This window comes from Eurypyga helias, unplaced genomic scaffold (genome assembly GCF_000690775.1).
Source record: "Eurypyga helias isolate BGI_N326 unplaced genomic scaffold, ASM69077v1 scaffold39864, whole genome shotgun sequence".
NCBI classification, from domain to species: domain Eukaryota; kingdom Metazoa; phylum Chordata; class Aves; order Eurypygiformes; family Eurypygidae; genus Eurypyga; species Eurypyga helias.
In genome coordinates this window covers 22,244-35,658 of record NW_010245286.1, presented here as the reverse complement: position 1 = coordinate 35,658, position 13,415 = coordinate 22,244, and positions in this window count along the sequence as shown.

The following is a 13,415-nucleotide window of genomic DNA, read 5'->3' as shown; positions in this document are numbered from 1 at the left end:
CCAAGCCACTCTAGCCATCCCTGTTTAGCCACTCAAGTTTCCCATTCCTCAAAGCAGTGCTCTCTCTCACTGCTTGCAGGCAGGTTTTGTCTAGGTCTTGAACTTGCAACTAACCTCTTTACCCTTGGGGCGTAACAACCTGCTCAACCCACCATTTTACCCGGATCTAGGCACCTTGTTCAGAATAAATAGGAGACAAATTAGTTGTATGGGAACGATACAGGTAGGTATGACCAAGTTTGTGGTGCAGACAGTGACCAGAGCACATACCCCAGGATCACAGGAGATTTCTGTAAGGCAGCAGAGCATTCAGAGGGAAGCAAACACCTGAGAACTGGGATTGGTTTCCGGGAGCGAGGGAGGTGAGACACAGGGAAGCACATGTCAGAGAATCAGGGAGCTTGAAAATTATGAGGTAGCACGATAGTTTGGGACAAGCTCCAAAGCAGCGTCCTGACGTGCCCCATGTCACAGAAATCTGCTGGAATCGATGCCCAAATGTCATCTCCTCTCACTCCTCAGGAAACAGTCCCAGAAAAATTACAGCGCGCCTTTTAAGAGGGAAGTAGCATACTGAATAGAGACTGTTAGCTGCCATGGCCCTGAGCACAGTCTGAACCTCAGCTCAGGTGCTGGGAGTCCTGACAAGCCTCAGGGAAGGAATTATACCATTCCCAGACAAGCACAGACTAGGAGGCCAAGTTTTGCTGTTTATCAGCTTATACTCCAAGAACAGAAAGTAGGGCAGCAAGCATGAATTCTCAGAAATGTAGAAAACGATCTTCCAGTCCCTTCTTCCGGGATGGTTTTGATTGATGTGTGTAGACATGAGCAGAGCTGATGTTCAGAATGAAAAAAACCCAGAGAAACTGCTTGAGCCCAAGGCCGTAGCGGACTGCTCCAGGCTGAGTCAAGCAGTGGTGCACGTAATTCAGCACTCAGGAAAGAAGAGAGAGATGTTCGTGCCCAAGTCCCTGACGGCCCCGGGCAGAGGCAGCTGTGGGTGCCGTAACTGCATCAAAAATCAACCCAATGTACAGCAACGCAGTGATTATAACATCAGATTTAGCACAGGCACACGCAGCTTTAAGCTATTCTTCCCGAGTGTCCTACATAACAAACCCAAACAAATTAAGGAATGAGTAATGAAAAGGTAGGAGGTGGCAAGGCTTGTTTTGGTTCAGGAAAGGATTCCCATCCCTTGCTTGGAATCTAAATTAGATTCAATTTAGATTAGAGTGAGGCAAGGCCGAATTCCCTTGATGAATGAGCTGCTGCAGTAGATCGCTGGTATTTTGCAGCCATTCTTCAATAAATGTATTTTTCATCTGCTTCTATTTTTGTTTCTGATCTTGTCAGCTTCATGCCATGCCCTCTCCTGTTCCTCTGGGTTAGGATATCCCTTATTATCTGCCTCGGTATGGAAAGAACTAATTTGTTGTCTAGCAGAGAACGTGTTCTCGGCCTGATAAATGGATTATCTCCACGCACATGCTTTCTAACGCAACGACACCCCACATTCTCACAAAACCAAAGGAATTAATCACAACCAATGATGTGACATGCAGAAGTGAAGGCTCCCTCTTCTGCTCAATGTGCTAGTATTACAGCTAGGTTTTCTGATAAAGGAAAAATCCAGGAAAGAGAGATTTCATGCTTACCATGAGACTGCAAAAGGATCTCTGTCCACCTAGTAGAGTTTGTATGGTCACAGCGCTCACGTGTCCAAGGCAGATACACAACTGCAAGCAACATGCTCTGCACAGGCAGAACTTCCACAGGTTTGACAATCGAATCACATGCTGGGCAGTTTCAAAGATTCAGAGCCTACCTTCAGACTGTAAATAACTACTGCTAGGCCAGTACACACTGCACTGCACGAACAGAGCGCTCTACAGAGCAAAACCTCCAGCTAAAGAAGGTTAACGGGCTAGAAATACAAAAGAGAGATGACGTCAGGAAGCACAGTACAGCACACCAAAGTGATGGGCACAGGGCCAGATGTAGGGGAAGTGGAGTAGATACACCCCCAGCAACAGGGCAACGTTTAGCCATTACCTGGTTGGCTTGCTGCAGCCTAGGCTTGTGATTTTTACTCTCCTGATGCTCTCCATCCCACAGATTATCATTTGAGATATCGGTGCTGTCAGCTAAAATGTTCAATCCCTGCTATCTCCCCTCCCAGGAAAAATCAAGAATGTGTAACAACTTGAAAGAGAGACTCAGTTCCTCACCGGCCTGAAACTCTTCAGCCTCTGACTCAACTCCATGAGGAAGACAAGCATATGTAAATCATGTTTATTCAGAGCTCTGTACCTGATAGACCTTTACGTGCCACCTGCTTCAACAGAAAGGGGATTACTTTACTTCATACTTCTCAAGTACCAATTTACAACTTGTTCTTTCTGGGTAGTAGTGTTTGTGTAAATCAAAAGCCACACTGGCATTGTCTGCAGGAGGCTGGGGTGCTGAAAAGCATCTGTGTGTCTTAACAGCACTATCTACAGCAAAACTAATGGAAATTGGGTTGATTAAACCAGAAACTGGACACACGCGCCTGGCTTTCCTTTTAGCCCAATGGGAATTGGCCTTCACAATTTTTAACTGGCAAACAGTACATCCAAATATTGGCTAGGACAAATTATTCCCAGCTGGCAAACTAGATGTTATACTAAAGCTTTTTTTTTTTGATGCAACAGGCACAACCATAGACAAAGATCTCAGAAAGCCTGTGAGGGAGCTGGTAACAAACAGGGTTGTGCCCGAAGGCAGATGGTACTTTTTTGTCAGAAGAAATGGGAAAGGGGTACTGACCAGCAACACCTTCAAACACCACAAGAGAGAAACTTAGCCTGTTGCTGTATTAGGTTTCACAGAGCCCACGGGGAGAGACAAAACCTTGTGGGGCAATTCAGAGCAGGAGGCTGAATCCAGCAGGTCGAATCTCTGCTCAGAAGGAAAATCAGCCGTAGTCACGCTCTCCTAATTTTAACTCCACAGTCAAGTGACTGAAGTAGCTGAACTGATTTTGGGAGAGAGGGCACAAGCAAGGAACTTACCTGAGGATAATACATCTTTCTGATGCACTTCCAGTTTCCCCTGATGGATCAAAATGAAACTGCTTTATTGTGCTGGTCCAGCTTCCTTTGCAAGCGTGCTAAGTTTGGCTTCTTCCTTAGAGAGCCCAATTTTACGATGAGCAGCTGCAAAACTCCTATGCTTTCATTTTTAGTGCTTATGTTTCGCTTAAACACGCTACCTTTGGCAGAATCAGTTCATTAATCATTCTGGCGAGATGAAAAACACAGAACTACTTTTCTGAGTACAAGACAATTCCCACAGGACTGGTAATTTATTAAGACTGATCTTCTTTATGATGCTATTTTTCCTTTCTGAACGTCGGTGGCCTTTGCAAAACTGTTTCACTATTGTATTTCAGTCTTTGTTTCCTACTAGCGTAGCATATAATTCTGCCTTCCTGATGTTTGCTTTCCCGTGCTTCCACTTTGTGATAAAATTCAGCAGCTGAACAATACACTTTATGATGATGCTGCAAGACAGTAATAGTTGAATGCAATGCTGATTTTGTGCAATAACCCAATAAAAATAGACATTGTTGCAAGGAGCTGCGCTCTTGAGTGGATGCTCAGAAACTTCTGAAATTATTAATCTTAAAATATGTGTTAAAGAGTAATTTATTTCCAAATGATGCAGTGGCCTAAACTCCTACACACTACGAATGCTTGTTTCGCCAATTAGTCTAAATTTTCAGAGTTCTGAAATAGCTAAAAGGAAAGTATGATTATGTGCATGTGAAGTATCAAAGTACCTGACTTCACTTCCAACGAAGAAAATACTAGCTCACGTATTTTAATTTGCCATGATAACAGTTTCCTTGGAGAGAGGAATAATACACATTTTAGAACTTTTCTGGTCATCCCAAATACATCACCTGTGTATACTGTGCTGCCTGCCCAAATCACGCTACAGCTCCAAACAGTTACACGAGAAGACAGAGGCGGAGTTTACTGTCCCTAAGAGTCTGATGGCCAGCATCCATAAACCCCCAAGCCAGTAACTATGCACATTCCCAAATTTGGACTCGCATCAACACCAAGAAGGATGAAAAATTCTCAAGTGATGTTAGCGCTGTAAATCTCATCACACAGGGCTCACGTTAAGGAAACCAGAGCACAGCTGTTTCCACGGCTTTTAGGGCACCTCGTGGAATCAAGACTCCAGAATGCTGCAAGTCCCTTTACTAAGGTTCCTTTTTTCTAATCTCAAATGGTTTCACAGCCCAGCTACGTATTTGAAGAGGAACAAGCCTGTCTAGTCAGAACCAAACTGTACAAAATACACTTGATTCAATCCTTTATTTTACCTTCATATCTAGTGCCTAACTGCCTAATTAGCTGAGAGGGCAAGCTGTACAGGCACTCTGGAGGCCAACCTATTTATCATTTGCTTTGAATCAATGCTTTCATATTTGCAAAGCACTATGCAAATACCAATTACCGCCATGATGCAGCAGAGCTTATTAACACAAGCAGAATGCTGATGTGATTACGCTGCTTCCAGCTCTGGAGCCAGCCAGCAGTCCTGCGGTCTCTCTGCCCTGCCTGCCTCCTGTTGCAGGGTACAGCTATGCTATGGCACCCTCATCTCCCTCTCGCTGTCCTGGAAAGTGCCTGGAATAAGAGCATCGCAATACATCAAAATTGACTTCCAAAGCACAAAGCTCCAGTTCAACACTTCGCATGCCCCCGATACTTGTGCTGCCAGGACAGCGCTGCAGACAGGCTACACAGCAGCGAGGAGGAAGGAATAAAGCTCATCTGACAGGTTGTCCCAGTCATCCCTGCTTTGTCCATCTTTTCACAGTGTTATCAATTGCATGAGTGTATGTTGCAGTCCTCCGCCTTATTAAATTCAGAGCATCTCCTACAACTGTCCTCTCTTCCACCTCCAGAGAAAGACACGGAGCGCATGGCATTTATCCCAGCAGAGGAACAAGCTCCCACGTCCGGGGAACCACTTGGGTCAGATCCATTTCCAACAGGACTCAATTTGGTTTTCCACCTGCCAAAAGTGCAGGCTATCACCTGGCTATTTCGGCTCATCTGCTTGCTTACACTAACACTGTGATTACCCACATGTAACTCGCAGTAGATCTCAGCCACCACCTACTTAATCATCAAAAACCTTTGATAAACAGGGATTTGGTTACAGAGGGAGCCTTTCATTCACAGTTAGCGTTTTCATGCATCATCTCACCCCAAACGCATTCAAAATAACTCACTCTCGGAACAAAACTTGACGGGACTTGCAAGACCCTCTTTTGGTAAAAATCAGCGTTAACGGCAAGTATTTCTCCCTGGCAAACGAGTGCGACCGACTGAAGCTCAGCTCCTAGCCAAATGTGTTAAACGGAAGCCCGAGGACTGCGCATGCTCACAATGGTGACTAGTTCAGACATGTCTCTGCACAAAAGCCCTATCCAAACAGTGCAACCTTGGGATTGTTAAATATTGTTAGAATATTTAAACCATGTCACCTGGGCTCATTGATATCATTTGTTGCTGACGAGAGGATTCACCTCCCCCAAAAGCTAGGTATGTCATCTGAGGGCTGCTTCTTCATTCAGGCACAGAACAGCTTGCCTCTGCAGGGCAATTATCTCCTGTACACCTAACCTGAACGAGATGAATTGCTGTCTGGAGGTGACTCTTTCTTCCTTTTGGCTATAAAGTCAACCTGAGTGACTAGTGTATCCTCAGAGTTAAATTATATGAGCTGTACCCCTTCTTAGGCAATTTTGTACTAGGACATCTTACTATGTTTTGCAGCTATTAAGCAAGTTTGAAGGGGAAGGGGCACACAAACCAAGGAGGCAGAAAACTTGGGTCTCATCCTTTCACTGGGATCTTACTGCTGCTGTTGATTTGACTATGGAAGCACTGAGATTGTGGGGACCACCAGCTGTAAAAGCCCTAGAATAGACTGCTGCCCCCGCCAGCAAACTGGTCCTCCCTGCACTACTCGACACAACAGTGCTGTGCATCCCCCCGGTTCCATCGGTGCTTGAGGTGGCAGTCAGAACGCAGAGCAGGCAAAACGCTTAGCAGGGGGCTGTCACACCTACCAAGTTGCCAGGATCCTCAGTTAAGACCCCAGATGTACTGGTTGATCTTGTGCGAGTCACCACTTCTCCGTGACTCAGTTTCTCCGTCTGTAAGCGGAGGTGATGCTCCTGACCTCCTTTGCCAATTATTATTAGATCTACTGATGAAAAAAAACCCTAACCCTTACACATAGGTGTTACTACTCACTAACTAGGGGCATTTTACATATGCCATTAAGTATGATACCAAAAAGGCCCAGTCCTGTGACCTTCTTCAAGCTGAGCAGAGTAAAAACAGATACCACAGACACGACTAATAAAAGGAAAAGACCTACAGGGGAAAAAAGAAAAAAATCTAAACTCAGCTAACATTTTCTATTTAAGACAACACTTCAGAACTGTCAAATACAAACGCTTCACTAAAGCAAGACTAAGAAACACTTAAGTACATCTTGCATCTAATAAAATTTTGCATTCTTTGTCAATAGAATGGCTTTTCAAAACATTAACCATGCTACCCCGAGCCATTTCCAAGGGCAAACGGACTGTGAAAACTAGGGAATTCATCACTAGCCGAGCCCCAATCCTATAACTTTCTATATTTCTTACTTAACTGACTTTATTCTAATTTGCATCCAACGAGCGGTTGGACTGGTTCTCAATAGCTGTCAAACAATATCCAGTGTAAATCAAAGTCAAGGGCATTTTCCCAAGAGGAAAGTAGGTGAAAGGTAAGGTTGGATTTTCCTACAGCATTAACGGCCCCCAAGACTGAAAGTGCGAGGTGAAACTCTGCCCACGTACACACGCTCATCCTTGGTGTATGGGGAGGCAACACGGCGCAGGCAGAGTGCCTCGCTCATGCCAGCCTCCTGGAGGGCTCGGAAGAGAGTGTAAAGGCTCCTTCCTCTCTTTATGGCCGTTGCTCCCTTCAAGGCCACCACTCCATGTGTACAGGCCTACAGCATGTAAAACTTCGTCTGGATGGAGATAAGTGGCCGGGGAGTTTTGCCATCGCGATTTTCATGGCAGAAGCACAAATAACGACGCTAGCAGCGCACAACCAAAATAGCTGGTCTTTTAAGAAACTGCTGAGAATTGGCATTGTGACCTTGTTGTGGTCATCGTGCAAAGGCCCTACGTCACGGCACCGGCACCTTCTCTACTTGTGTATTTTACCTTTCAACTTGCTCATCTCCCACATGCAACCTCCCAGGCTGCCCGTGTGACTCTGAAGTGAGAGACTGGGGTATGGTGTGGGACCAAGGCAGAGGCACCGGTGGTAAGGGCACGGAGACCCAGCCAAGCCCCTTCACGTGGCTTTGACAAATACGAAACAAGTTTTTCTCGACCCTAACTATTTTCTGTCCAAGGCCGAGCGCAAGGTCTGTGCAGGTAAGATTTCACACTGCTCTGGGCTGTGTACAAACCCATGTGATTTTCAAATTCCACAGGTAAAATGCTGTTTGCAACTTCGTATCACAGCTCAAATATCAGAGTTGTGTAACAGCTTGAACTATTTCAAGACCATTTCTCTCACCCCAGAAGCCTTCTCTGAATTTTACACAAGGACACAAATGCAACCATTATTGCTAAAGGACAGAGCGTCGCGAGGAAATACAAATGAAAAATGAAATACATACAGATTCTCTGAAATATCTCAAAAGGTATAATGAATTGAGTAGAGAATGCTCTCCCTCCCCACCTTTTAAAGTGGCCAACAGAATTCCACTGCAATGGTATCACGTGTAAATGGAAAAAAAAAGAAAGAAGAGGGGGACACGGCATCCTCGATTCCATGCTCCAACAGACGCCTACTGCCACCTCGCCTGCTCTGGTAGCAGCGCTACACAACCCACCCCATCTTCCGGGCATGCAAAAATGCAAAGGCAAAACAAAAAAATAGTTTAAAACCAGGCATTTTAAAACATGGTTTACTCTTTTCTCCCACTAAGCCACTGATGCTCACAGTTTACAATATCCTTTTCAGCTGTTGGCTATTTAAACTTCGCTTCCTGCCTGCAAATCTGCTGGCACTGTTACAGATGGGAATACCGAGCAGAGGTCAGTCCGTATCGGAGCAATGGTCGCCGGCTGTCAGCTCTTGTAAACCATGAGCCATCACTTTGTCAGTCTCAGCCTTCGGCTTTGCAAGCTGTGACTACAGATCCTGACTTGCTCTGCTAGCAGCTGTCGCAAGCTGTGAGCCAGCATCTTGGCATTCTCAGCCGCAACACTCACCGCTTCTGCGCTCAGAAACGGTCATTTTCAGTTAGCAGAACTCTTGGGTGACACGGCAGCAAGGCAGGGACATCGCAGGGCAAGAGAAGAATCATCTGTCTGAACGACCCACATTCAACCAACTGACTCATTTTTAATCACTTTCCAATAGAGGTCACCCAGACGGTAAACATCTGGCTGTGGCACCCCAACCATCCATCTCCCACTGAGAATTACCCTGCTAGTAAACATCTAGTCCCGCTGTACCAGCTGTCAACTGCAATGGCCTGCTTTTCATCGTTAAAAACCAAAAAAAAGCCACAGGACCAGATTCTTCTAAGCAAAAGAGCATCTTTACCAAATAACGCTTACTTTGTTTCCATGTGAAATTAGGGAACAACGGCCAACTCGCTTCCAGAGGCTGTGCGTGGAGACCTTTGCTGACCACAGGTTGCTGTTCCGAGACGGCGTTACTTAAAGCAGGTAACACACATCCCACGTATTTTACAAGCAAGTCTACCCCAAAGCCTCCTCGCCTACATTCGCAAAGGTGCTTTGGGGTAAACATACCTCTGCGTAACTATCCGTTTTCTCTTCCTGCGTGTCCAGCTTTAGCTACGCGCAGGCTCATACTCGCATCCCTCTTTTAACTGTCCCTTTTTCATCCTCTCTTCATCCTGAAGAGCTGGCTTGCCTCTGCCACCTGACAAGCTGCAATGTCTGCCAGGAATGAGGTTGGGTGTGTTGTTCTAGAGGGGTAGATTCAGACTGCAACCTGCAGGTTGGCTCTGCAAGCCCTTGGTGCGCTGGTCTGGCACATTAACCAGCACGTCAGATAATGTTTCAAAAGATAAAACGCGTTGTTTTTCTTTTTAAAATGATGAAAGCATCAAGACAGCAGCTGTTTGAAAGAAAGACTAGAATATACAAATTCTTATAAATCTTTTACGATCGCAAATGGAATGCTGGAAATGTCACCGCGTTTAAAGAAGAATATTACACTGTGTTTCCACACCATTTCCAGTCCTGCCTGTACCTTGGCACAGCCCCAGGAAGTTGGAAGAGGAAGAAGATCAGATTTCCTTACTGCTTTTATTCCGCGTTCGATACGAATCCCATAATGGTTCATATTAATAGCACTAGGAAGCAGGAAGGTGAAGTAGCAATAAGAATAAGGAAGTCCTAGATACTGTGACTCGCTCATGGCTTCTGTTTTCTTCCTCAGACACAGAAAATTTCAGCAAAAGATGGCTTCTAAGTAATATCCCACTCACACAAAATTTTTTTTTTGGGCAAGTTTTACTACTTCTCTGCTTGAACTCTCTTCAGGCAGGGAGCAGCCAGCTCAGCAGCTGACAGGGCGCCCCGTCACACACACCCCCCTGCAGCGCTTCAAGTCACCCAGGATTACTTTAGATGTATTACAGACAGTTAGGGCTTCTCGAAGACCCACGTGAAAATGTTCTGAATGAGCAGTTCTCCACACCAGAAAGTGACAGAATGCGAACGACCGTATCGTGGTAGGAATCGAAGTAGAAACTCTGTAAACAAGGACTAGAGATGAAAAGACCAGTCGCTTCCCCCACACCTAACGAGCTCTTCTCCAGAGGGTGTGAAGAAATAAATGACATACTGAAATCTAGATATGAAATGATACCGTTCATCTGTGTTATCTCACTGTGGGTATACAAAAACTCACCTCAGCAGTACAGCAGCTTCCGAAGGGTGAGGGTAGGCCAAATCCTATTGTAAAACTGAGACAAGACTTTCCTTGAAACAGACTACAGACACCACCTGATAGGGATATGGGGTCAGCATGGTATTTGTAGTGGGCACACCACGGTTCACCATTTAAAGTGCCATCTTTAAAGCTGGGAATTAAGCCTATTGCTCATAATTTCCTACTTGTATTTGATTAACAAGAAAGGAAAATGAGAAAAACCCACAGAAATATACCTTCTCATAAACTCCATACAGTACTACGTAGAACAGAACGTGCAATTGCCCGATCATGGGAAGATGAATGCTGTAGGCACTCAGACAAGGAGTGGTTTACACCCAATTACCAGTATCAAAATTCCTCCTAAGCTTTTGTTTGAATTTGGCTCCCAAGAGCTCTGTACAAGTGCTTTGGTTCATCACTTGTGGCTTGTGGACGATGGTTTAACATCTTTGGGTTAAATTAAGAAGGGAAAAAAGGTAAGATATAGCACTAGGGTTTTCCTTCTGCTGAGAGGGGAGTTTATCCTCTCCACTGAGTAAGGAAACAAGGAATCCTCAAAACTTCCCACCTGTGGTATTGGATACCTTCTCAGACCCTTCACACACGGGTTGCCTGCTACAGGGGATAGCTGGCCAAGAGGCCTTGATTTAAGGCTACTTACAGGACAAGGAAATCATCCAGCTCATGGAAATAGCTGCCAGTACGTGCCTGGCTCACCTACAGATCTAGCCCACCTCTGAACGATGATTTCAGCACCACAAAACCATCACCTGAAGTTCAGGTTTTGTTTTGCTGTTGGCCTAGAAGGAAAAAAAACAACTCCAAAACAAAGCACTTTCCTCTGAGTGGAGAGAGACCTGTGCCAGCACACCAAAGCAGACACAGGCTGTTCTCTGAAACGTTATTTTCGCTGGCGTGACTGTGCTGAGGGAACACAGCGAGGCTGCGGTGCTCCCTCTCCTGGTTCTCCCTGGGGAAAGGCACCAAGCCTGCAACCACCCCTTCCAAAAGCAAAGGCAGGTATGGATCTACCACCCGCTCCTGCAGGCGAACGCATTACGTTCTCCTTACCCCAAAAGCCCTTACAAACCCTTTGCTTCTCAACCTGAACGAATTTGAGAATGCGAGCGCAGGTATCGGCAACCTGCAGTCTTCAGCACTGCAGGTTAAGGAACCTTGTCTTAAATAACAGCAAAGCATTCTCCTGGCTGCCTTTTAGAGGACCTGCATGCAGACACAGGAACTCTGAATGGGATGAAAACATGTCTTAACTGGTGCAGAACGGTGAGAGGCATTATAATTCAGAAGGGACATGTTATTGTTCTAGACTGATACTTACAAATCAGAACAATTCTCGTTTATTTTACCTCCTAAACAGTGCTCAGCTAGGACTGTTGAGACACGCTAGGAACACACGTGAGGATTACAGCTCTCTGGCACAGACCCAAGGATATTCCTCTCTCTACATGCCACGTCTTGCCAACCCAAGGCACAGGCAGGATTCAGCTGTGTACAAGCCCTTGGCCAAAACTGCAGCCCAGGTTCTCCTGTGGGCTCTGTTTCTGGTGCCTTTTCCGCAGGGCTAAATGACAAAACCCAGGCAAGAGACTACTGTTAACAAGGATAATTCCTCCCACTGGTGGGATATTACGCTGTCCATGCACGGGATGTTGGCTCATCAGGAACAAGACATCTTTTTACAGTGCTTCTCATCTTAGGAAAACCAATCCGTTCATTGGACAAAATGAATGAAATTTCTGCCACAGAACTTTTTAACCATCAATTTTGCACTTTGATCTTGGCAGCTCCATACAGATCATTTGTCAGCAGCAAACCTGACTCAAGACTTGGTAAATATCAAGTCTATAGGGCTTTCACAGTTTACTGCATTTGCTACAGGACATACCCTTAAGAAGACAGATGCGGCAGTGTAAATACTGCATGTACACTAGGATGTAAGCAGTACCTTGTTGCCAAACAGATTTTCTAATTTGCATTTCTAAGAGTTGTCCCCAGGCAAAAGTAGTCATGATTTATAGAAGACACACGCAAAAACAGCTCAAATGACCCAGATAACATTCTAAATCACAATCCATTACTAAAAAGCACAAGGTAGTTGTTTTTACAAATCTGGGAATAGCATAATGTAACGATACACATTCTTGTTTTCCATCTACCATCTATCTAACTGGGTTAGATATCTCAGTTCCTGGTAAAAAATCATTAATGAACAAGATAAAGTATGCTAGCCCTGCTTTCACATTTTACAGCCCATTGTCTTTACCAACAGGTCTGATGGGCAATGCAACTGCATTCCTGGAAGGCATTTCCCTATTTCAAAGTCCACGTTTCCTTTCGCACATCCTCCCCCCCCCCCTTCCAGCCTCAGCAGTCCAGTTTGATGATGTGCTTGGCTGGGATAGGGTTAAATTTCTCCACAGCAGCTGGTATAGGGCTGTGTTTTGGATTCGTGCTGGTAACTGTTGATAACACCAGGGTGTTCTGGTTACTGCTGAGCAGTGCTGACACAGAGTCAAGGACTTTTCTGCTCCTCACCCCACCCGCAAGTGGGCTTGGGGTGCACAAGGAAGTGGTAGGGGACACAGCCAGGACAGCTGCTCCAAGCCAAAGGGATATTCCAGACCATATGATGTCATGCTTGCTATATAAAGCCAGGGGAAGAAGGAGGAAGGGAGGTACACATTTGCTTTGATGGTGTTGATCTTCCCCAGTAACAGTTACATGTGATGGAGCCCTGATTCCCTGGGGATGGCTGAGCACCTGCCTACCAATGGGAAGCAGCGAATGAATTCCTTGTTTTGCTTTGCTTGTGTGTGCACCTTTTGCTTTACCTATTAATCCGTGCTTATCTCAACCCACGACTTCTCTCACTTTTACTCTTCTGATTCTCTCTCCATCCCAATGGGGACAGGAGGAGTGAGCAAGCAGCTGCGTGGTGCTTAAGTGCTGGCTGGGGTTAAACCACAACACATGTCAAAATACGCCTGCTGTACCTCTTAACTGTCTTGCTCTAGTATCTTTTCCAGCAACAGAGAGGACAATCTCAGTAATGGTAACACATGACACGGGCAGATTCACTGGATACAGTCAATATACGGCACGTATTGCGAAATCTCCAATACTTAGATACATACGAAAAGGTTTATATTCAAGCCCCAGGATACAACCCAGTTCTCAAGACAACAAACAGCAGAAACTGAAGGTGAAACCTTTCCAGATACACTTCTGTATCTTGCGTAACATTCCAAGATTAAAGAATGCCGTGGAAAAAGACCAACACAAACTGAGCAGTGGAAACAGCTTCGCTTTTTAAGATAAGTGTCCTTT